At 44.4% G+C, this 24,434-nt stretch overlaps 1 protein-coding gene across 4 annotated transcripts in view; it reads right to left on the bottom strand.

Annotated features, from left to right (window-relative positions):
* The window catches only part of PLEKHA5 (pleckstrin homology domain containing A5), a 299,351-nt gene that overhangs the window by 149,414 nt on the left and 125,503 nt on the right, over window positions 1-24,434 (bottom strand). Inside the window, exon 1 of one of the 4 annotated variants that reach the window (XM_033951919.1) lies at window positions 19,952-19,970. The exons of the other annotated variants lie outside the window; for them this stretch is intronic. The gene's annotated coding sequence lies outside the window, so the exon portion shown is untranslated. Of the gene's footprint in view, window positions 1-19,951; window positions 19,971-24,434 lie in introns of those variants that run through there. 4 annotated transcript variants of the gene reach the window in all.

Below are 24,434 nucleotides of genomic sequence, written 5' to 3'. Positions count from 1 at the left end.
TATACTGCCTTTGATTGATTTAACAGGACAAGGCGGTGTACAGACTAATTTAAAAAAAATATGGATGAGAATTACAGTAATTGATAGGAAACAATCATTCACAGACACCGAAAGACTAGAGACAAAAGTGGAAGAAATAAAGAAGCAGGTACCGGTGGTGTGATGCCCACAAACAACCCAACTCAACCCGAGGACGCCTGCTCAAAAAGCCACTTTTTGAAAGAGTGAAAAATCGATTCACTCCGAGGTCTATAAAAATCAACTCTCTTTTTTCTAAGCTGAAGAGCCCTGATCTCTTTGTCTTTCCCTTTTATTAGAGGTGAGGTGTGGCTTTAGGCATCTGGGCCAATCAGAGCCTTAGGCCTCTCCTAGTGCATCTCAGAGGCGGGCCTGCCAGCAAGAGGGAGTGGGCATCCCGCCTGCCGGTTTTCAATTTAGTGGTATGGGGGTTGTTTGTTTGGAGGGTTCGCAGCGGGGTCCTGGCAGCAGGAAGGAGTGAGCGTCCCTCCTGCTGGGTTTTTTAAATTAAGTTTGAGGGGTCCCTGACACAACATTTTTTTTTTTTTTATGGGCACAGATGTGTAACACACGCACATTAGAGAATGACACGGGGAAAAAATCTGTCCCCGTCACCGCCCCGTCACCGGCCCACCATTCTCTGCACCGCCCCGTCACCGCCATTCCATTCACCACCCCGTCACCGTCACTGCCATCCCTTTCACCGCCCCGTCACCGCCATTGCCATCCCATTCACCGCCCCGTCACCGTCCCCGCAGCATCTTTTGGGATCTTTAACTCATCATCGCTAGGACTCGAATCTGAGTCCGTGGCACCTAACATAGAATGGAATTAGTATGGCAAAGTAATGAAGAATGGTCCAGCAGCCCCTACCCTCCCTCCACCTCACCTTATATTCGTTCCGAGTTTGCCGGCTTCCTTTTTCCCTAGCCGCACGCGTTCAAAAAGCCGTGCATTTAGCCAGCTCCCTCCCTCCACCTCACCTTAAATTTCGAGTTTTCCGGCTTCCTTTTTTCCGCGCCGCACGTGTTCAAAAATCCGTGCACGCGCGGTTGCGCGAGTCAATCAAACTTCTCCTCTCCTGCAACTTCCTGTTTCCGGTTGCGTCAGAGGAGAAGATTGATTGACTCGCGCAGCCGCGCGTGCACGGATTTTTGAACACATGCGGCTCAGAAAAAAGGATGCCGGAAAACTCGAAATTTAAGGTGAGGTGGAGGGAGGGAGCTGGCTAAATGCTACGGGCGGGGGGGCGGTGGCTGCGGGGACCGCGCGATCCTTGATACCTCACTGCGGAGACAAGACCATTCACCGCCCCGCGGGCGGTGAATGGCCTTGTCCCCGTCGCCGCAGCGACTGCTAGTTTTCTTCCCCGTTTTCGGCGGGTGACCCGCGGCTAAAATGCGGTGGCCGCGGGTAAACCGCCACCGTGTCATTCTCTAACGCACATCATCTGTGCCCATTAGAAACAAATAAACTACTCTTCCTGCCCCGAACAGCTGAGCGGCAGGAGTTTGCTTCGGGGCTTCCCTTGTCAGCTCTGCGCATGTGTCAGCTGCTGTCTATAATGACTGATGGATGAAATTACGGTGAAACTCATTTGCATGCAAAATTGTTTCAACATCGATTGCCATTTTCAAATCAGACCATTTACTGGCACCACAGAATTTAACGTCGATTTTAGAGCATCCAGCCCAAGATGAGGTTCCAACATGAAGCAATATAGAGGCATTATAAATTCCTTGGACGGTTCATCAAAATCAAAAATGACATTATATTACATAAATTCTTATATACTGCAGCTATCTTGCGGTTTGGTGCAATTAACAGCTAAGAGATACTAACCATATGTAATATGATCATAATAAATTAATCAAAATAAGAACATAACAACATAAGAATTGCCAGTGGCTCACGCGGCGGCCCCTAGGTCAAAGAACAGCACCCTACCTGAGACTAGCCTTACCTGCGTACGTTCTAGTTCAGCAGGAACTTGTCTAACTTTGTCTTGAATCCCTGGAGGGTGTTTTCCCCTATGACAGACTCCAGAAGAGCGTTCCAGCTTTCTACCACTCTCTGGGTGAAGAAGAACTTCCTTACGTTTGTACAGAATCTATCCCCTTTCAACTTTAGAGAGTGCCCTCTCGTTCTCCCTACCTTGGAGAGGATGAACATCCTGTCTTTATCTAATTTGTCTTGAATCCCTGGAGGGTGTTTTCCCCTATAACAGCCTCCGGAAGAGTGTTCCAGTTTTCCACCACTCTCTGGATGAAGAACTTCCTTACGTTCGTACAGAATCTATCCCCTTTCAACTTTAGAGAGTGTCCTGTCGTTCTCCCTACCTTGGAGAGGGTGAACAATCTGTCTTTATCTACTAAGTCTATCCCCTTCAGTACCTTGAATGTTTCGATCATGTCCCCTCTCAATCTCCTCTGTTCGAGGGAGAAGAGGCCCAGTTTCTCTAATCTCTCACTGTACGGCAATCGCACCCTATTTGAGTCTAGTCTTACTGCGTACGTTCCGGTTCAGCATGAACTTGTCCAACTTTGTCTTGAATCCCTGGAGAGTGTTTCCCCTATATCAGCCTCCGGAAGAGCGTTCCAGTTTTCTACCACTCTCTGGGTGAAGAAGAACTTCCTTACGCTTGTACGGAATCGATCCCCTTTCAATTTTAGACAAGTGTGTTCTCAACGATTTTCTAAAGACTAGGTAAGAGATTGAGATTGATATATGAGCACTAACTTGTTTGTCCCATATAGCTGCAAACACATCTCTTCACAGATGGAAAATCAAAAAGTCGTATCACATGCAAGTGTTTTCTAATAGCAGAATTGAAGCAATCTAGCTGGGTAAAAGTCCATTCAAGGCCTTAAAACCTACACAACCAAATTTGAAAACGATTCTAGCTTCTAATAATACTATATTAATGATGGGCTGCGGCTGGTTGGAACTGCTGGAACCCGCGCTGAGGGTGCTTCTTCACTCCAAAGTTTAAAACTTAAATTCAAGCTTATTTGCTGTTTTCAGGGAATCATATTGCCTGTAATGCCCTAGGGCAGAGGTAGGTAATTCCGGTCCTGGAGAGTCGGAGCCAGGTCAGGTTTTCAGGATATCCACAATAAATATGCATGAGATAGATTTGCATCTCAAGGAGGCAGAGCATGCAAATCCATCTCATACATATTCACAGTGGAGATCCTGAAAACCTGACCTGGCTCCGGCTCTTGAGGACCGGAACTGCCTACCCCTGCACCTAGGGCATTCCCTGTGCATATTATTGTCTCTGTTCTGGGGCACTCTTGCAGTATAATAATACTGTGACACGTGATCTGATCTATTCAATCCAAAAATCTGTTGTAGTACTGCAGTATTTTGAATGATCTGCAGCCTTTTTACATTTTTCTTAGAAATCCAATGGACTGAGAATGAGGGACTGTACCAGCAATCTGAATGAGAGAAAGTATGGCTTGATTGTTCTTAATTTCCATAATAGAAAGTGATGAGATTTTTTTAACCGGAGAAGTAATATGGAAATCGAAAGACAATTTACAATCACGGTAGTCTCCCCAAGAATAAATAGTGCCGTTTAAATTGATTGAATCCTCCTTGATCGTATCAGATGGGAACGCAAGAAAAAATTTGGTCTTTTCTGGGTTAAGTTTCAACTAGAGAATGACACGGTGGTTGTTACCCGTGGCTAGTCGCGAGTAGCCGCGGGTAACCCGCCGAAACGGGGAAAGAAAAATAGCAGTCGCTGCGGGGATGGGGACAAGGCCATTCACTGCCCTGTGGAGCGGTGAATGGTCTTGTCTCCGCAGTGAGGCATCAAGGATCGCGCGGTCCCCGCAGCCCGCACCCGCCCAATCGTAGCGTTTAGCCAGCTCCCTCCCTCCACCTCAGCTTAGTTTGCAGGCTTTCTTTTTCGGCGACCTGCATGCTTTCGAAGAGCCGCGCACGCGCAGCTGCTGGAGTTGTTCAATTTTTTCCTCTGCTGCAACTTCCTGTTTCCGGTTGCGTCAGAGCAGAAGATTGAACACTGAGCATGTGCAGCTCTTTGAAAGCGTGCGGGTCGCCGAAAAAGAAAGCCTGCAAACTAAGGTGAGGTGGAGGGAGGGAGATGGCTAAATGCTGCGGTCGGGCGGGTGGGGGCTGCTGGTCTGCGCGATCGCGTGTGTTCCCGGCTCAAACTAGGAAGGAGGGAGTGAGAGGAAAAAAAATTCTGGGCCAAGGGGATGAAGAGGGAAAGAAAGAAACCCACAGCAGGAAAGAAAGGGGAAGACAGGCAGGTGAGCCAGATGCTGGAAGCAGGGGGGGGGGGGAAGAAAGAGGGAAAGAAGCTAGATGGGGTTGAAAAGAAGAGACACACTGGTATGGAAGAGGAACTTAGGGGAAATCTGGACACAGGAAGATAACAGAAAGAGGGAAATTATGTGCATGGGGCATAGGGACAGAGACATAAAGGGGACATGCCATGGGGATGGTATATGTACACAGGGGGGGGGGAGCAATGCCAGATACATAGGGGAGATATTAGAAATGAGGAAAATAGGAACACAGAAGCGAGATGGTTTGTGGGGATGGGACAGGGACCGAGCTCGCAGGCTCCAGCAGCTTGCACAAATTACATTGTAACGTGCCACGAAAATAAGAGGGAGGAAGGTAGATAGATAGGCCATGCGAGAGGAGCTGAAGGGTGGTAGAAAGGAACAGATGGTAAAGGAGGGAGGGAAGGGTGGTGGTGGAAAGGAATAGAACAGACATTGAAGGAGGGTGGAGAGGAACAGACCCTGAAGGGAAATGTGGAAGACAGAGTGGGGAGAAGATGCTGGAAGGGAAGAACACAGATGCCAGACTATGGGGGAGCCGAGGGAAGAAGATGGGTGCTAGACCAATTGGGGGGGGGTGAAGGGAGAGGCACAGTAACAGCAAATGGAAGATGCAGAGAGAAGACACACAGTGGATGGAAGGAATTGAATGAGAAGATGTGGAAAGCAGAAACCAGACAACAAAGGTAGAAAAAAAAAAAATTATATTTATTTATTTATTTTTTGCTTTAGGATAAAGTAGTATATTAGTTGTGTTGATAAAAATTTATAAACAAAGCCCTGCCAGCTGAACATCTTTTTCTCTAGTTCAGCAGCAGGAACTTTGATTTATAAGAAAGGAATGGATGCTGCGGGGGCGGTGAATGGGATGGCAGTGGCGGTGAAAGGGATGGTGGTGACGGTGACATGAAGGGAACGACGGTGAAGGAGCAGTGCAGAGGATGGTGGGCCGGGGATGGGGCGGTGACGGGGACAGATTTTTTCCCCGTGTCATTCTCTAGTTTTGTGACTGGTCATGAACCTCCCCAAATTCACCATGGGCATGGTTTGCTGGATCATAATCACAATGACAAAAAATGACCACAAATCTAAGCCCGTCAGCGCAAATAGCCCAGGTTTATATAGCGCAAAGTCTGCTAGATACCTGCCAGGTAATTACAGCTCAGGGAGACCTGGCAAGTGACTGGCTTTCTTGGCTTTTATCCTCAGACCCAGTGTCTTTATTACATCCTTCTGTGGTCGTTTTCGTTCTTTATAGCTCTGAAATTCCCTTTAAATACCATTCTGAGGTGTGACTTTGCTCTTCTCGGCAATGTGTTATTTGATGAGCTGTGAAAATGTATTCTCGTTCTTAATTGTTGGCTTATTTCGTCACCTAGCACCCTTCTTCACACTGTCTGCACTATATCACACCCAGGAAGTCCACAGAGGAACAGGAAAGTGAGCCATCAGGCTGTCTGTCGTTCCCACGTGGATACCTGTGATTCAGTATTTTCTCCATAGGGCAACAAGGCATATGCAACATTTTTGGTGACTTGCAAACTAGACAATGCTAGCGTAGCCCTTGAAAGCTTGTTACCTACTGAAAGGTCTCATTTCCATGTACAGGCCTTTTGCACTTATGTCCTCTGTGTGTTTGGAAGGAGAGTCACTGGTCTCCATGCATATTCTGCGTGGAAATGTCCAGCTCTTCAGCTGCTTATATAGCACAAGGCCGGAAAAAACCAACGAAATATCAATGCTGACAAACAGTCCAAAATTCAAAGATTGGTAATATAAAATGATTATTGCTTTTGTTTATTGGTTTGTTGATTCATTTGTTTTATTTATGGACTAAGCCGGCGGTGCATTTTTCACATTGTTCGTAGGCCCAGGTTTGGAGATTATATAACATATAATATGGGCCTAGTATGCCCTCGGATTAACCAATAGCCCCAGGCAGTCTTTATTAAGTGATAAACACTTAGGCATTAGCCTAAATAAATCCTGCCCCGTACATCATCATGCCTTTGTATGGAATAATAATAATAAGTGAATAAGCAGGTAAAAAATCAAGTGCTAACACACAGCCGGGAAGGCCTCAGTAGGAGAAAATATAAATTAAAAAGGAAGTTAAAGAAAAGGCCCTTCCGGAAGAACACAAATCACTGAAAAACTAGAAAAATCTAAACACAAAATGCAAAACAAAATACAATAAACCCAAATAAAAAAGCAACAAAAAACACATCAAAAAAACCCACCAAAGAATAGTGATAATACAATCCACAAAAAAACTAAAGTCAATATCTAAGTTCCAGTGATGGTATGAATGAAGGATTTATATCCAAATATCCACAGTGAAGCTAAAGTATCTGTGTCCACAATGAAAGCAAATGTGTCAAAACACTGCAAACAAAGGTGAATAAAAAGTGAATAAAAGTCCATAAATGAGAAACTTAATACTCTGTAAATAACTGATACTTCCAGCTGGAGCAACTCAGCATACAATACACAGATCCGTAATGAAACCTGCTGTGTGAGGCAAGCAGAGGCTTCTCCCATGTCTTTCTCAATAACTGTGCACTTTTCCTCCAGGAACTTGTCCAAACCTTTCTAAAAACCAGCTACGCTATCCGCTCTTACCACAACCTCTGGCAGTGCGGTTTCAGAGCTTAACTATTCCCTGAGTGAAAAAATGTTTCCTCCTATTGGTTTTAAAAGTATTTCCCTGTAACTTCGAGTGTTCCCTAGTCTTTTTCATTTGTGACGGAGTTAAAAAAAAAAAAAAAAAAAAAATCGATCCACTTGTACCCATTTATTGCATGGCGGCAGAATCTGCTGACCATAACATCAAGGATTAATCGGGAACATACCGACAAGGGCTTGAGTGTGTGCATATGACCTAATCAAAAGCAAATGTACTCAACTTGCACAATGTTTCAAGCCAACATTTAAATCTCAGGCTTTACAATGATCACGTTCACAGACAAAGATAAAAGTGAGCAGAATGGAAAACGGCAGAGCGAAACCACTGTGATCACCGCCATCTTCACCCTCCTTCCCACATGCATTTCACTGCGTTATTTCCAGCAGAGCTTGTATAACAGAGGGGGTTACTATCACAGAAAGCCTCGGGTTACAACTGTGCACTGAATCCTAATGCAGGCATTAAGGAAAAATACGCTTTGCTCAATACTGTGTCCAAAGGTTCATAGACAACCCCGCGAAAGACAAAGGCGCACGCCGACAACTGAGCGCAAGACGGAGGCGCGCGCCGAAGAAAATGACAGTTTTTAGGGGCTCCGACGGGGGTTTTTGTTGGGGAGCCCCCCCAGTTTACTTAATAGAGATCGCGCCGGCGTTGTGGGGGGTTGTAACCCTCCACATTTTACAGTAAACTTAACTTTTTCCCTAAAAACAGGGAAAAAGTGAAGTTTTCAGTAAAATGTGGGGGGGTTACAACCCCCCCAAACCTCCCACAACGCCCCCACAACGCGACGCGATCTCTATTAAGTAAAGTGGGGGGGGGGTGTTCCCCCCACGCCCCCCACCCCCGTCGGAGCCCTAAAAACTGTAATTTTCTGCGGTGCGCACCTCCGCGCTGCGCTCAATTGTCTGCGCGCGGCTTTGTCCCGGCGCGCTTTTGACCTGACACCGTGTCCAAAACTTGTACACAAAGGGCTAGAGACTCACTAACCTCCTTTTCGTGTCTGATCCGTTCCCAATTGCATGCAGGCCAACAAATTCACTAAAGGCCTGCATGCAAATGGGGACGATCGTTGGCATGCCCCCCACCCACTGCATGGATCACTAGAAAGTGATTCTTGAGCATGCGCAGACCATCTTCCTAGCCTGTAGATGGTCTGCGCATGCTCTCAGTAGGAAACCTTTTTTTTTTTGCAAGTCTGTGGGGAAGGGCAGGACAGTCGGGGCGGCAGGAGAGATTCGGGGCAGAGAGCAGGACGGACAGAGCAGGAGAACTGGGGGTTTTAGCACAAGTGACACTAGTCGCTAGTTTTTTGATTGGCCAGCCAGTCGATAAGTTTAGTGAATCACGTCTTTCCTGCGTTGCATGCTGATTCCCCCTCATTTGCATGCACGGATTGGATTGGTGGAGAGGTTAGTGAATCAGGTCGGAGGGAAATCGGGTCGCAAAGGGCTCGCAAACAGATCGGTACACGATTGGTTTGCTTAGTGAATCTAGCCCAAAGATGGTAGAGCACAGCAGAAGGATGCACACGCGTGTCTCTAGTGTGCACATCTGAAATCTTGTGCCAGCGCATGCAATGCTAAGTCGGTGCACATTGACGGTCCTGGAAAACCTGGAGCATGGGCTGGAACGCAGTGGGGTGCAGAAACATTAAAGTTATTCTATGCATAAATATTATTGTACAATGTCAGCTTCTGAGCACTTTTCTATTTCTTCCACCCCCTTCGAGATCTCAGCCTGTCGCTCTATCCCTAAAAACAGGCGTGATCCCAGAGGATTGGAAGATAGCAAATGTTACGCCCATCTTTAAAAAGGGATCAAGAGGTGACCCGGGGAACTACAGACCGGTAAGTCTGACCTCAGTTCCGGGGAAAATGACGGAAGCGCTGATAAAAGAAAGCATCGAGGAGCATGTAGAAGGAATAAACTTATGGTAACAAGTCAACATGGCTTCTGCAAGGGAAGATCGTGCCTGACGAACTTACTGCACTTTTTCGAGGAAATTAACAAACAGATGGACAAAGGGGACCCCATAGACATCATATATTTAGACTTCCAAAAAGCCTTTGACAAGGTACCCCATGAACGCCTACTTCGGAAACTGAAGTATCATGGGGTGGAAGGAGACGTACAGAGATGGATCAGAAATTGGTTGGCGGGTAGGAAGCAGAGGGTAGGAGTGAAGGGCTACTACTCGGACTGGAGGAGGGTTACGAGTGGTGTTCCGCAAGGGTCGGTGCTTGGACTGCTGCTGTTCAATGTGTTTATAAATGATCTGGAAACAAGGATGAAGTGCGAAGTAATAAAATTCGCAGACGACACCAAACTATTTAATGGGGCTAGGACTAAAGAGGACTGCGAAGATTTACAAAGGGACCTGAACAAACTAGGGGAGTGGGCAACGAGATGGCAGATGAAGTTCAATGTAGAGAAATGCAAAGTATTGCACGTAGGGAACAGAAACCCGAGGCACAGCTACACGATGGGAGGGCTGTTATTGGGTGAAAGTACCCAAGAAAGGGACTTGGGGGAAATAGTGGACAAGACAATGAAGCCGTCGGCACAGTGCGCAGCAGCCGCTAAGGAGGCGAATAGAATGCTAGGTATAATCAAGAAGGGTATTACAACCAGAATGAAAGAAGTTATCCTGCCGTTGTATCGGGCAATGGTGCACCCGCATCTGGAGTACTGCGTCCAATATTGGTCGCTGTACCTTAAGAAGGATATGGCGATACTCGAGAGGGTTCAGAGGAGAGCGACACTTTTGATAAAGGGTATGGAAAACCTTTCATACGCTGGAAGATTGGAGAAACTGGGGTTCTTTTCCCTGGAAAAGTGGAGGCTTTGCGGGGACATGATAGAGACTTACAAGATCATGAAGGGCATAGAGAAAGTGGAGGGACAGATTCTTCAAACGTTCAAAAACTATAAGAATGGAAAAATTAAGAGGGGACAGATTCAGAACCAATGCTAGGAAGTTCTTCTTCACCCAACGGGTGGTGGACACTTGGAATGAGCTTCCAGAGGGTGTGATAGGACAGAGTACGGTTTTGGGGTTCAAGAAGGGATTGGATGATTTCCTGAAGGACAAGGGGATAGAAGGGTATAGATAGAGGATTACTGCACAGGTCCTGGACCTGATGGGCCGCCGCGGACTGCTGGGCGCGATGGACCTCTGGTCTGACCCAGCAGAGGCACTGCTTATGGTCTTAACCGTTAGGATACCCCTCCTCTCCATCTCTGCATTCACTATTAACAGCAAATACCTTCCTTACAAAGAGATTACCCACTGGTGTCTTCACGTACATTTAGCTCAAGCGCAAAACTCTTTTGAACATAGCAGCTCACAAAATGCATGTGGAAGTCATGCTCAAAGCCTCCTGTGCTTTATTACATCAGTGTGAGAACATATATAATGTTACAGTAGAGACAGACCCTCCGCCATGGGTATGTTCCATTTTTAACATCGAGCAATCACAGAAAGTTTTCAAGGAATGGATCTGCAATAATTCCCAGAATGTTTTATTATCTTTTTTTCAGTTCCTAAAAGCAGCTCAAAATAGCCTTGCCCAGATAAAATGTTCCAGGTTCTCCATACTTTTCATGGCCAGGTGGGGCTATAGAGAAGGGTTTGTTTTTTTTAAAGAGCAGCAAAAGCAGTATAGCTGGGGGTTTCTGGCCTCAATAAGAGACACAAGACGAGGATAGAGAGTGAGGTGAAGGTAAGGGGAAGAGAGCGGGAGAACAGGGAAATGGGAGTGAGAAAGAGGAGTGAAACGGGAGAGGGAGGTAGGGAAGGATTTAAGAGAGAGACAAGCATCCAACTGACTGCACCTCCCGATGGCTCCCCTAGAGGACAGGACTGGCAACTTCCAAGACATCTAGAAAGCCTCTCCCTTCTGCCACACTTCCCCCTTCCCCAACATTTCAGATCATTAAAAGGACAAAAGATTAACAGTGCCTCTGCCGCCTCCTTCTCAATGATCCAAAATGGCCTCTTCAAAGGTCTTGTGAACCCTAAAATGACACATTACCATCCCCAGAAGGAACCCCTCGCCTTCACTTTCTTTGGCTTTGAAGTTGATTCTGCCCAAAAGGGCCCCCATACATACCATGGACATGTTATTGGTCAGGTATTTCAAAGGAGCGCGACATTTTATCTTGGCTTCTGAGTAACTCACAATCCAAGCATAAGGCTCCGGAACAGCTGTCGCCACCGTAACTGCCAGCTTGTGCCCTGCCTAAGCTAAGCTGCTCTTGTGCCCCCACTTCCATCTCGAACAGCTGCTCCTTTTCTGCTTTGCACAAAGATCTGAGTCATTCTAAAATGGAAAAACAACAACACTGCAAAGCCTGTTATTAGCAATAAAAAGGGACATAAAGGCTGGTTTCTAGCTGAACATTAGTGCTTGGGTCAAAAGGAATGCTTCAAGCTCTTAAAAAGCAGAGCCAGGAAACCAAAGAGTGTGATTTTAGTAAGAGCCCTAGCAAACTCCCCCCCCCCACCTCCTCCTCCTCCCCAACTCTGGTGACCAACCCTGGGCAATCTACCATCTCCACTGGAAAATAAGTACAGGAAGCTATACTCCCTAAGCGGAGTGCGTTAGCCAAAATACTTGCAAATATGGAAAATGATTGGTTTTTAGAACTTGTCGATCATATGGAAAAAATGTGCACACCCCTGGCCAATCCTTACGGGACGGCAGAATAATCAGTGGGTAATGTCACTTGATGGCACCGCCAGGAACCTAGCTCTCTCAATGCTGAGAGACCAAGTGGTCTTTCTATGCACGTGTACAACAGCTCTCTCCCAGGCACAGCTTAGAAGTCTGGGATAGTGGAAGAACATCCCTAACACGTACGCAACGTCCCTTTCTCCTAGGATGAAATCAGCTACATCAGTCTGAGCTTAGGGCTACCCTGTAAAGTCTAGAACTCCGATCCAAGGGGTGTCCTGGAAAAAGAAGCAGGAGAATTGGTTACGAGTTGAACAGGCCTTGTAAAACGATTTGTCAATTAGGGCATATCAATTTCAGGGGTCGATTTTGTATTTTTACAAACTATTAGTGTCCAAATCCTGCTGAATCTAAAGCTATCTTCAGAAACTGCTTAAAGTGAGTCTTATCTATATAAAGCACTGTCCAAATAGTCTGAACTCGCTGGATTTCGTTAAGTAACATTAAAATGTCATTTAAAGGCAAAGAAGCCATATCTTGCTTGCCTCTGTTTCAGCTCATCAGCTCCCTGCTGACCATCTGACCCTTAATACTGTATAACGTTTCCTCCACATGACTAGCAGCCTCTGTTGTGATGGCCAGTCTGGAACCACCATGGGCTTGATCTCTGCTGTTGTCACCGTAGAGGTAGAGAGAGACTCCGGAGCTCCAGTCAAGTAACTGAGTGAGTGTCGTTGCCTAAGTTTTGATGCTATCTCCAAGCTGTGTCTTCTCTTGATCTTCACAGCTTACAGAACAGACTTGCTGGAACCATAGCAGGCTGACCTTCTTCCTGACCTCTTCACATTGATCTTTCAACAGCTGCAGCTGGAAGCGCTGATGCCTGGGATAGCTTAGGTTTAGGTGGGCTATAAGCTTTTTAAGAAACACGGAACTCTACAATCGTTCTTAAGTTTTTCAGATTCTTTCCTTTCAAATTATGCTTGGAAATCCATTAATATGCAATGCAATGCAAACACATAAAAACTATTCTCAGAGCACTTAAACATATTTTAGTAATTTGCATATTTTTGCATAATTTCTTAGAAATTCCAGGTAGGCAAATAACATATGCCAGTTGCTGATTTTCCACTTGAAATTCACTAGTGCTTTTTAAAATGACGACATCTCATGTCCATATTCAAATGTCTTTCAGGGCACGTTGTCCAGACAGCAGTGAATGGAGTGGAAACAGGCCACAGATGATACCACATCCCTTAGATTAACCAATGAACACTGCTAATCCTAGCGTATTCATGTACAATATGGTTCTGTTCTTATCAGAAAGTAATCCAGAGCTTATTTGCAGTCCAACGCTTTCCACTTGTGGGCAGGAAGTATTGGGGGAAAAGTCAATAGCATTATGGGACACCTAAGGCAGAAGGAAGACACCACCTTAAGAAGGGGATTTCTGGAATTACACTTTTGTGAACGAACTGAAAATATGGCAGTACAAGAACATTAGCTCTGCTGATCCCAAAGGCTAAAAGGAACGTCTCCTGTCCCAAGAAACAGAAACACTGCTGACTGGAGGCAGTGGACCATGAGATCTTTATGAAGTTGGGTATCAAGAAACAAAGCAATATTCACCTATGCACCTATGCTGATATTGTGAATGGAAAAGTTACTTTTCACATTCTACTGCTTTGTCAGGGAGGGCCTCAGAACACAGTTTTCAGTTTGGTAGCCATTCATGCATAAACTACTCCACGTACAACTAATACTCTACTATCTTGAAGCTCAACAAGGTACTTTGAAACCCTTTTAAGTCCAGAGCCTTCTGGGTCTTCATTTATGAGCTGTTCAAGTGCTCTTTGGAGAACTGAGTTCTCCAAAGGTATCAAATCCACCAGAGTTATTATCCAGCAGCTGCACTTTAACAAAAACAAGACCCGAGGTCCATTTTCACCAACTGGAAGGAAATGGGTTACGTCATAACCAGAATTGTAGTTCTCATAGGAGGCTGTGAATCAGAACCACAAGGTTCACTTAGAGAGTCAAATAAGGGGGGCTGGGGGGACAGAAAGCACCTGCATATATAAAATATAAACCGCTTTGGTTGTACCATGGAAAGGCGGTATAAAAAATCCAAGACACTTTATCCTTTGCTCTTACAATAGGCCAAAGATGTCCACCCTAGGATCTTGCGACCTGTGGGGAGTAATTGGTAGGATGGATGTCATCCTTTGTATTATACCTTCAATTAAATTAAATCCTTTGGAGGTGAGGCACATCTTGGAAATGCCAGCAATGGGTCTGACAGCAGCCCTTAAATTCCTTCATAGGAAGAACCCCTGGACCGCTCCCTGTTAGGAACTCCTCATTCACCATCATTTCTTGTAAGACCTACTGGAGGGCTGCTCTCTGTTAGAGCCTGGAGGGGGCTTGGACTTCTTGGAGCTCTTTTATTTAACTATCCTGAAGGTACTTGACCATAGAGAGAACAGAGGCTCACTCACAGCTGAAGTCCAAATCCAAACCATTCACTTGGTAGCACAGTATGGGCCCTGAACCACTGCACTTCAAAGTTTAGAGGGTTTTAGAATTCTGAGTTGACGGATTCTCTCTTCAAACATAGTTCATCTATTTTGGCTTTAATGAAACTAAATCCAAGTCCAGACAGGAACCTTGGGTCTTCTCCAACTCCTTCCACATAATAAGCACAACTTCCTTTAGCATGGAAGACTCTGGTCTTCCATGTGGTAGAATAGTCTATAGTCAGCAAATAACAGACATCTGGCAACATTTTTGCTGTAGGCTGCACACACCACAAAGCTTTATCAAAAACTTAGAAGTACAGTTAAAACGCAATACAAAATTAAAGAGCTAAAAAACAAACAATAAAAAACCCTGGGAAGACAGCCAAGAAAATGTCATCCAGAAGCAATTTCATCAACCGCTTCTGGTCAGAGATCAGAGATTTAGTCTGTGGTTATTCAAATAAACCAATAGTTTGTTCCCCAGCCTCCCACCACTCTTAAAAAGCATTTTGGCTTGAACTAATATAAAAGTGAAATGCTCTGTTTCAGCTCTTTTAGGTAATAGAGGACAGAGAAGGGATTTTTTTTAAATTGGGGGTTGGAATATAAATCAAATATATTTTTAGCACATCTGTAATGCATCTCTTCATTACAAGGACAGCCTGCAGACTGGGGCTGCTGAAACTTTGCTGATTTACATGTGATCTGCGGGCTGGGTCTAGGGCTAGGTGATGGTGCCGTGTATCGCTACACAGGAGACTCTTCCACTTCTGAAAGTATCACGTAGTTAGGCATCAGGTAGGGTTTTTGTTAGGGAACATCATGCAACGGATAATGTATGGTGGGTCCTAAATTTGAGCCAGGTTGCTAGTGTTGAGAGATGTCAGTCTTCCTTTAGGCAATAGACGCAGAGGTGGCTTTTGACTGGATTTACCAGGGACGTCTATAACAGGTTTTGGAGAGAACAAGATTGGGTAGAGAAAGCATATGAAAACCCCAAGCCGTGTTAGCATGGACAGGGGTAATTCCAGGCTTGTCCCCCTGAGAAGTGCTCCATGCCGCCACCGCTGTTTTGTGCTGGTAATGGAGCCGCTGGGGCAGGGACTAGAAAGAACAAATCCCACAGGATCAATCAGTAAAATAAAAAAGTGGAATACTGGCATTGTTGTCTCACCCCTGTGGAACCTGCCCCTTTCTTTATTAAGGAGGTGTTGGCACAAACTATTTGAGCAGATCCTAACTTTAAGGGTATCCATGTCTAGGGCGCAAACCATAAAATTGCTGATGGCATGCTCTGGAAGATTAGGTTTATACCTTCGATAATCTTCTTTCTGTTAGTCCCTGGCGGATTCCATATGCTAGGTGTTCAATCCCAACCCGCAGTCTGGGTATTGCAGAAATCCACTGTATTTGTACTTGTTTTGAATAAGACAAAAAAAAGGCCAAATGGCCCATCCAATCAGGCCAGACAGGTGTTTAAGGTTCAATTCCTTACGTACCCACAATCCCAATGTAGAAAAAAGTATCTCAAAACATTTTATTGGGTGTGGGATATGTATAGAAACAGAGAGAACTCACTCGTGTTATCTACACCTCTTTATGTTCAAAGCTAGAGCAGGTATAAAGGGTTAAGAGGATGGGACTTGTATACCGCTTTTTCTGTGTGGTTTACACAATCAAAGCAGTTTACATATTTTTTAGACACGTTCTCATTTTTCATCTGGGGCAATGAAGTGTTAAAGTGACTTGTCCAGTCACAAGGAGCTGCAGTGGAAATTTATTTTTACTATTTATATACCACTTATAGCCAAAGTGGTTTCCATTCAGGTACTCAAGTATTGTTCTTTATCTGTCCCAGTCTATCTAATGTACCTTGGGCAATGAGGGATTAAGTGACTTGGCTAGGATCACAAGGAACAGTGTGGGATTTGAACCCACAACCTCAGGGTGCTGAGGCAAATGCTTTAACTACTAGGCCACTCCCCCACTCCCAGTGGCCTATGTGGGCAACTTCCCCCCCTTAGTGTGAAGAGTTTCAATCTCGTAACCAGAGCTGAGATTGTGATGTCACAATGCCTCATTCCACCAATGAGAGTCAATTTCATCAGTGATGTCACAATAGCTTGGCTGTAAAGGGTAAAGGACTCGCTATATTGCTTTTTCTGTGTGGTTACAATCAAAGCGCTTTACATATTCTAGACAGGTTCTTATTTTGAACCTGGAGCAATAAAGTGTGTTAACCTGATCAACTGACTTGCCCTCAAGTCTTACCTTCTCTTTCTATCTAGCCCTGCCCCCAGGCTGCACGTTACACAATCACCAAACTATTTTAATGCCACAAAGTTGCGAAAAAAGAAAAATTACATTGTTTTACAAAGAGGCATTCTGCAATCACAATGCTTTCAGTAGAGCAAATGAGAAAAATATGAACAAGAAACTTTCAAAGGGACATTGTCAAACAATTTTCCATTATACTCGGCACAAACTCAACGGATTGCACAGCTTTGCTTCGCTTCCGTTTAGTTACAGTGAAATCCGATATGGAAAGTTTTTCCTTGTCTGCTCATTCAAAAAGTACTTCAATGTGTGTTTCGTATTCTTAAGGCTCTTCATTTTCAGGAAAGATTCTTGTCGCACTGCAGATAAGTGCAGACCCCCCGAGATAAATGGAAGGCTCTGTGAGCGTCCTCCATGCATCGACTGGATTGTGCGGTTACTTCACTGGATAACTGGTCTATGAAGTTGTTTTGTGCGTGACTGGTGTTGGCGAGTGTGGACAGTGGGAATCAGTGGAGAGGATGGACAGATGCAAGAAGAGTTAAACTATGCATCTTAGAATTCTAGGGCACTAACAATAGTATGTATTATTTAAATTGGAGAAAGAGACATGCCTTAAAAGGACTATAGCCCAAGTTTACGAGTTGTTCTTTTTCGTGTGCCCAATTAATGGATATCAAAGAGGACGTTTCACTTTTTCTCCATCTATTTTATGAAATATGTTAAATTTGGAGAGGTTGGTTTTCTGTGTGCGAATATCTGACTATACTTTGTGGATTACTTAGGATATACTGACTGCAAAAGGGAAAGACGATTTGCATATATACATGTCCAATGGAGGATTGCCCAGGGTCACAAGGAGCAGAGCTGGGATTTGACCCCAGAACCTCAGGGTGCTAAGGCAACAGGCAGAACACAAAAGTGGTGCTCCAGGCCACTTGAATAAGTGGTTCTCTCTTTAACGTGGCCTTCATCAGAAGTTAGCTATTCAACAACTGTTTCAATTTGGTTTTATTTTAAATTTCCATCTGTGCCAGAACTAGAGCACAGGTTAAATAAAGCAAGATTTTAAGCGTCGGTCTGACATTTTCCAGCTCGTAAGCACAAGTGCCTGCCAGCAAATTGTGTTCAAGAGCTTGTTATAGTTTTGAACACTGGTTTCATGAACTTCTTATGTTCTTGTATTTTGAATGGTGGATTCGCTCTCTTCTGATTACATTTTTCATTCTGGGGAAAGGTTTTTAAAAAATCTAGATGGGAACAGTCTTTACATAATAAGAATAGGGAAGAGAGAATTAAGAGGATTTTCTGTGACGGCAACTTGAATTCTGGATATTTTGTAAATCTAACATTGTTGACCCTGGGGAATCGGACCAAAATTGACCTTGAACACGGCACGCTCTAAATCCTCTTCACTTTACGATGAGCAAGAAACCGAGAACGGTCCCCTTCTCTCCTAAAGTAGAGGAAGATTGGAAAGCCTATGGAAGCCAATCACAAAGCAAGAATTGCATGCATATTTTGCAAACGTGCAGGCGGGATAATGCAATATATAAAAATGTATACAGACATCTTTTCCCATCTAACTCATCAGCGCCATGATTTAATGGAATCAGTCCAATCAACAGCAAGAAATTTCACCTCGACGCAGCATTAAAGTCCCACATATAATACCAAATAAGTGGGAAATGTCCACAATGTTTAGTTACAGAAATAAGGCGAATCGCTGCCTCTTTACAGCAGAAGAGCAAAGAAGCTCGTTATTGTTTAACACACATGAATTATGCACCACATTCATATTGAACTGGCGTATCACACATCTTAGTAAACACTAATTATTTTAAAGCAAAGACAGATGGTCCAGATCAATAGGCCTTTTGGTATCACATTGCTGACGTCTCATAGGTCCTAGGATTTGTTTGTCATCTTGGCCAGTTATTTTCACCCGATTCCCTCCCTTCCTCTTGTTGCATTTGGTCCTAACCCTTATACCCTCTCCTTAAAATGCAAGATTTGTAGCCCAGCTGTGTCACTCTACTATTCTCCGTCTTATATACTTCTCTATTTTACCCTTTGCAAACCACTTAAGATATTTGTGATTTGCAGTACAGTGCACTCCTGCAAATTCGCAGTCCCAGTCATTCGCTGTATTTTCCAACCGCAAAGGGGAGACAGGAGAGGGCAGCTGGAGAGGCAAGAGATGGCAGCCGGAGCGCCGGCAAGTGAAGGAAATCACTCGCTGTATGCTCCGACCACCTCTTCCTGTACTAAAGTCGGGCTTTAAAAATCAGGAGCTGCGTGCCAAAGCAGCTCCTGATTGGTGAGGCCCGACTTTAGTACAGGAAGAGGAGGTCGGAGCATACAGCGAGTGATTTCCTTCACTCGCCAGCACTCTGGCTGCCCTCTCCTGTCTCCCCTGCATAAAAAATGTATTCGCGGTTTTTCGACATTCGTGGGGGTTCCTAGAACGGAACCCCCCGTGAATATCGGGGGAGTACTGTATATTAAATAAAATTGAAGCTGAATCACACTTTCCAGAACCAAAACCATTAGCTGGGGGTTAGCAATTCAGAAGGTCTGATCACTTCCCTCTTCTATTAAACATATCTAGCCTCCCCAAGACACACATACACATTGGATCCATCACCCCTTACAGAAAGAGCATAAAGACGTGTTCTAAAGAACCTTCAAGATACCTCAAAATACTAAGTCTTCCTGAAGATTTCAGAGTGATGAGCACAAACCCCTACTAGACACCGGGTCTTCAAGGCTTTCCCTTCTACTTGAAAATCATAAATCAGAAGCAGCAGCCTCTAATTACCCGAGAAGCAATTTGTAGGAAGGAATGAAATTCTGGTGTATGCATCTAATCACTTCCACCCAGAGCTAACGTCTACAACTCCACTGCACTTATGGAATATGTGGCGAAACGTGGTCCTGCCTTCAGCAGCGCCCACTGCCATGCTCGGAGGGCATGGACAGTCTACAAGGAACCTCTCTATAAGGAGAATATCCTACACATTAACCCTCCTGTTAGCCGTAAAAAGCTGTGAGCATCTGCCACCGAGGCCCTGAGGGACTCGCTCCTTTGTTTCCAAAAACACGAACACATTTTCTCTTTACCTCCAAGGTAACCCACAGTTTTCTTTCTGCAGAGTAGCCATCCCCCATCCCGCTATAAGGACAGGGTCCTAAATCACAAGAGAATAAAGACGGCCTTCTCTTTCAGCAGCTACTCGGACTGGTCAAGAGTCTCTTCCAGGATACTAAACCAGACAATTAAAAGTGAAAGCTATTAGCTCATTCTTACACCGAAGAAGTCCTGGGTCAATGACAACGTACACGGACAGCGATAGCCAGGGGGAATAGGGGATGTAGTGCCAGATGGACTAACTCGGAAAACCCAATCTAAAGTACAGAACAAAGAGCCCATATTTCAGCTCTACTTACACTTTTCTCCGACGGCACTTGTCTGTGGAGCCCTGAGTTGTCCGATTTCAGTTTTTAGATGCAAGACTAAGCCTTACAAAAGGATTAGTCAGAAAGGATGACTGGTGCTGGTGAGCTGGGCGTGACCGGACGAAAGGCAGCAGCATCTCAGCTTTCGGAGAAATCTGACACTAGGCTGATGTCAGAAGTGCTTCAGCCTAGGTGCAGTCACCTACCACCGCAGGGGTATCCCCGTGGAGTTTTAACTCTTTCAGCAAGCTACCCTTCGTTCCTCTCAGCACTGTAATACATAATGTGAGAACACTCAAAATCTGAGGCATGAATGTTATGCTGGTTTAAAGTAAGATTCCCATTAGCCAGTCTGGCCAAGAGCGAACAGAAGAGAAAACCAATGTTCTTTCCATTAGCTGTTTGCACTGCTACCAAGAACCTGCTTTTATGAATGAATCTAGGGGAGGCTCACGCCCAGACAACCTCCCGGCTGTTACTTTATGCATTTTTACATTGAAATGGAAAAAGCGTTCTTCCTCCCATTTCACTTGCAAGGGTTATTCTATGCATCCACCACTCTTCTCATGAAAAAAGTCTCACAATCGGTTCAGCGGACGGCCACCAGGATGATCTCGGGGCTCAAGGGTCTCTCGTACAAAGAGAGACTGAACAAATTGTAGCTCTACACTCTCGAGGAACGTAGGGAGAGGGGAGACATGATCAAAACATTTAAGTACCTCATGGGACATGTCGAAGTGGAAGATGATATTTTCTTTCTCAAGGGACCCTCGGCCACAAGAGGGCACCCGCTCAAACTCAGGGGCGGAACATTTCATAGCGACACCAGAAAGTATTTCTTCACAGAGAGAGTGGTTGATCATTGGAACAAGCTTCCAGTGCAGGTGATCGAGGCAGACAGCGTGCCAGACTTTAAGAATAAATGGGATACCCATGTGGGATCCCTACGAGGGTCAAGAAAATTGGGTCATTAGGGCATAGACAGGGGGTGGGTAAGCAGAGTGGGCAGACTGGATGGCCTGTAGCCCTTTTCTGCCGTCATCTTCTATGTTTCTATGTTATTGTTCAAGAACTTCCTTTCCACTAATTGTGCACCTGAAAGTTTCTTGTCTATCTCGACCAAGAGGTTTTACCGTCTCTCCCTGCGAGAACCTCAGGATAGAAGCTGTGCACCATCTTGGCAGCTGTCCTTGGAAGTGCCTCTTAGATGGAGATACAACCTTCAAAGCTAGGTGCAGAACTCCCAAATATTATATGTAGTCTCCCAATTACTTGTAGGTTGCGTATGTAAAAAAAAAATTCTAGAATTCAGTTTTAAGATGGCCCAACTTAATAGGGTCAACCCACTTGACCAGCTTCCTTAGCCACTGCACATAGGGGAGTGTGTGACACAGTGGTTAAAGCTACAGCCTCAGCACCCTGAGATTCTGGGTTTAAATCCACGCTGCTCCTTCTGACCCTGGGCAAGTCACTTAATCCCCCCATTGCCCCAGGTACATTAGATAGATTGTGAGCCTGCAAGGACAGACAGTAAAAAATGCTTGAGTACCTGAATAAATTCATGTAAACCGTTCAGAGCTCCCTTGGGAGAACGGTCTAGAAAATTTAATAAATAAATAAATGAACTGAATCAACTTCAGCTAATATTATGACAGCATAAAAAAAGAATGAAAAGTCAATGGGCATTAAAAGGCATTGGTACTCTTCCTGAATCGGAAAGCACGTGCAAATGAAAGATCTGGGACCTGGAGCCACATGTTCCAAGTCAACCTAAATATCTTTATGCACTACCAGAAATAAAGCCTCGGGTCAAATGACTCCAGAATGCGTCAAGAATCTTGCAGAAGACAAGTTCACCCTTTCTTTGACGACATTTACAGAGAGAAAAGCTTGGTGGCTGCAAAATAAATGAGAAAAGAATTTGGAAACTCCAAGAGCAGACACAGAGCTTGGCTTCATGCCACATAAAGGAAACATATTATCAAGCACTGAAAACCAACTGGAAGACCCACAAACTCACTGTATCTCGTTTTAGTCACCTGAATTAGGAAGTTAATGCAGCTGCTCATTTTCTTATTGAGTCGAGCATTAATGGGCTAATGCTTAGCATAAAGCGATCTTTCTAATCAATGATAATTGCCTGAAAAGAAAGATTAAACGGGGTTTCTTGCATTGAGACATGCCTACAGGTAATTCAGACATTCAATTTTCATTTTCCATCAAAGTAGTATTTACTCAAGGCTCCTGCAAGTTCATTTCGGAAATCTAAACCTACCCAACTGTGCTAATCACAGGCTGAAAGGGGCCTTGTGAATAAGAACTACAATTTGCAAATCAAGCTGGAAGCTACAACCAAACGCTAGCATTACTCTCATGTTGACCTTCTAAAGTAGGTTCAACTCAAGTCTGTTTCAAAACTAGATAGTCAACGCACTCTGATTGTCAATTTTGTCAACATTTCGATTGAAGCAACTAGAGTCTATCAATGCGATTGCATAATGGACCTCTGGTCATATGAAATATTCATCAGAAAATGCATGAATTACTCATGAAGCCCGTTAAACTTAAGTAAGCAACCTAATGAGCAACACAGTGCCAACAGTTTACAAATTCTGTTTTAATGGATAACAGCAACTTGAAAGAATGGAAGACTTGCTCCTGGCATGTCCTCAGGAAGAAAACAGACTCCCATTTTACGGAATACTACCAAGAAGCAAAAGAGTAGCACAGTGCTGATGTTACTGAATGTTATCATTTCGTCTTTCCACAGCTTATTACATTTCTGCAAGTAATTTTGTTTACTTCACTTAAGCCCGTTAATCAGACCCAATTTAGAGAGGCACAATCCCCCCAGGAAGAGAGTATGCCAGCCAGCGGGAAATTTGGCTGACAGTAAATTGAGGACACAAGAAGCAAAGAACTATTTTTCTTTTTAATTTTCGTTTTCCTGATTTGTGTAAATTGAAAAACTCTTGGACATATCGCTGGAAGCATATGGCTGCCATTTTTATGCAGACACTACGCACACATCAAATCAGCCTTCTTGATCTTTGGGCTCTGAACTGCCCAGAATTCAGTCACACTTCTCATTAGGACCCTTTGATAAGTCAGCTGCTCCGAGAAGATACATATATTGAAAGCAAATTTTAAAAACTACTTTTGAGAATTCGATTCCCTAGAAACTAAGTTGATCTGCTCTGCTTCAGGCTGTAACTGCATTGCACAATGGACATCCTCTCTTCATTTATTTCGTGCCTCTCTGGACCTGCCGTGATTGAAAGGACAGGATGTAGCCCACGGGTCCTGACCAGTGCTGGGCCTGTGTTAATATCGCTCGCCAGCAGTCAGAAGGCCCACCCTCTACAGTGTTTCTAATTTCCCCAAAGGAAAACCATTTGTTTAAAAGATGCAACAAATAGTTGTCTTTCTGTCTCCTACTTAAAGATCTTGGCTTTCTTTCCCACTACAAAGAAATTGAAATTGAAAAAATTGATCTGATGAAGAAGGGGGTTACCTTCAAAAGCTAATCAAAAACTACATTAAGTTAGTCCAGTTAAAGTATTTTTTTTTTTTTCCTTTATGTTTTTTGTTTTATTTCTACATAATCTGAAACAGAAAATTATGGGCTCATATTTACATGGATCCAGCACACTGGTTTGCCAAGTTCGCATACACTACCAAGTATAATTTCACTGCGCTTCAGTAATTATTCCCAGCTGATGGTACGGTTTGCCAGGAGAGATTTGATCCGAGTGTAAACTGGGCCAAGCCATAAGTACTATGGAGGAGGTAATGTAATTGTACGGGGCGTTTTGCAAAAGAAAGCAAGTATGCAGACAGAGATCATTTCACATCCACAAGCCATGGGGCATGCATCGAGGTTGTTTTTCCATTTAACTTGTGGCCAGCAGAAAAGGCAGCTGCCCATACCGACTGTTCTGTACATTTGAAAGGATAAACTGGAAAAAGCTAACACTCTTCACAAATAAAGATATGACAAAGAATATTCAGCAATGCTGCCTTCCACTCCAAATTTAACCCAAGCTGTCAATTTTTTCCCCTCATCTATTGATTATGACGAAGGCAGCACAAAAGCACCCAAGAGAAAGTTTATTTTAACATTAGATAAAACAGACACAAAAAAATCCACATGCAGGTTTTTTTCCCCACAGGCTCAGTGGTACTGGAACAAACGGCTGAATGAGAAGACGGGGAAAATTTCCACCCAGCAATAAAATAAGATCACTGCTGGGATGTGAACAGAGGCCCAAAAAGCAGGCTCGTGTGCAAACCCAGTCACTCACTGGTAGGTGAGGCCTCCTCCTCAAAGTAACTGCAGTCAGAAGGTTCAATCAAACTCGAGCAGAAAAGTTGTCCTTTCTATTAAAAAAAAGACTTTGATGGACCTGGGTCATGCCAGAGGTCTTCATGAAAAGCCAAACTGCCCAATTCTTATTAGAGCGGACATCTTTCG

This window comes from Geotrypetes seraphini, chromosome 7 (assembly GCF_902459505.1).
Source record: "Geotrypetes seraphini chromosome 7, aGeoSer1.1, whole genome shotgun sequence".
NCBI classification, from domain to species: Eukaryota; Metazoa; Chordata; class Amphibia; order Gymnophiona; family Dermophiidae; genus Geotrypetes; species Geotrypetes seraphini.
Note: the sequence above shows the minus strand (reverse complement) of the source record. Positions and strands in the feature narration are given on the sequence as shown.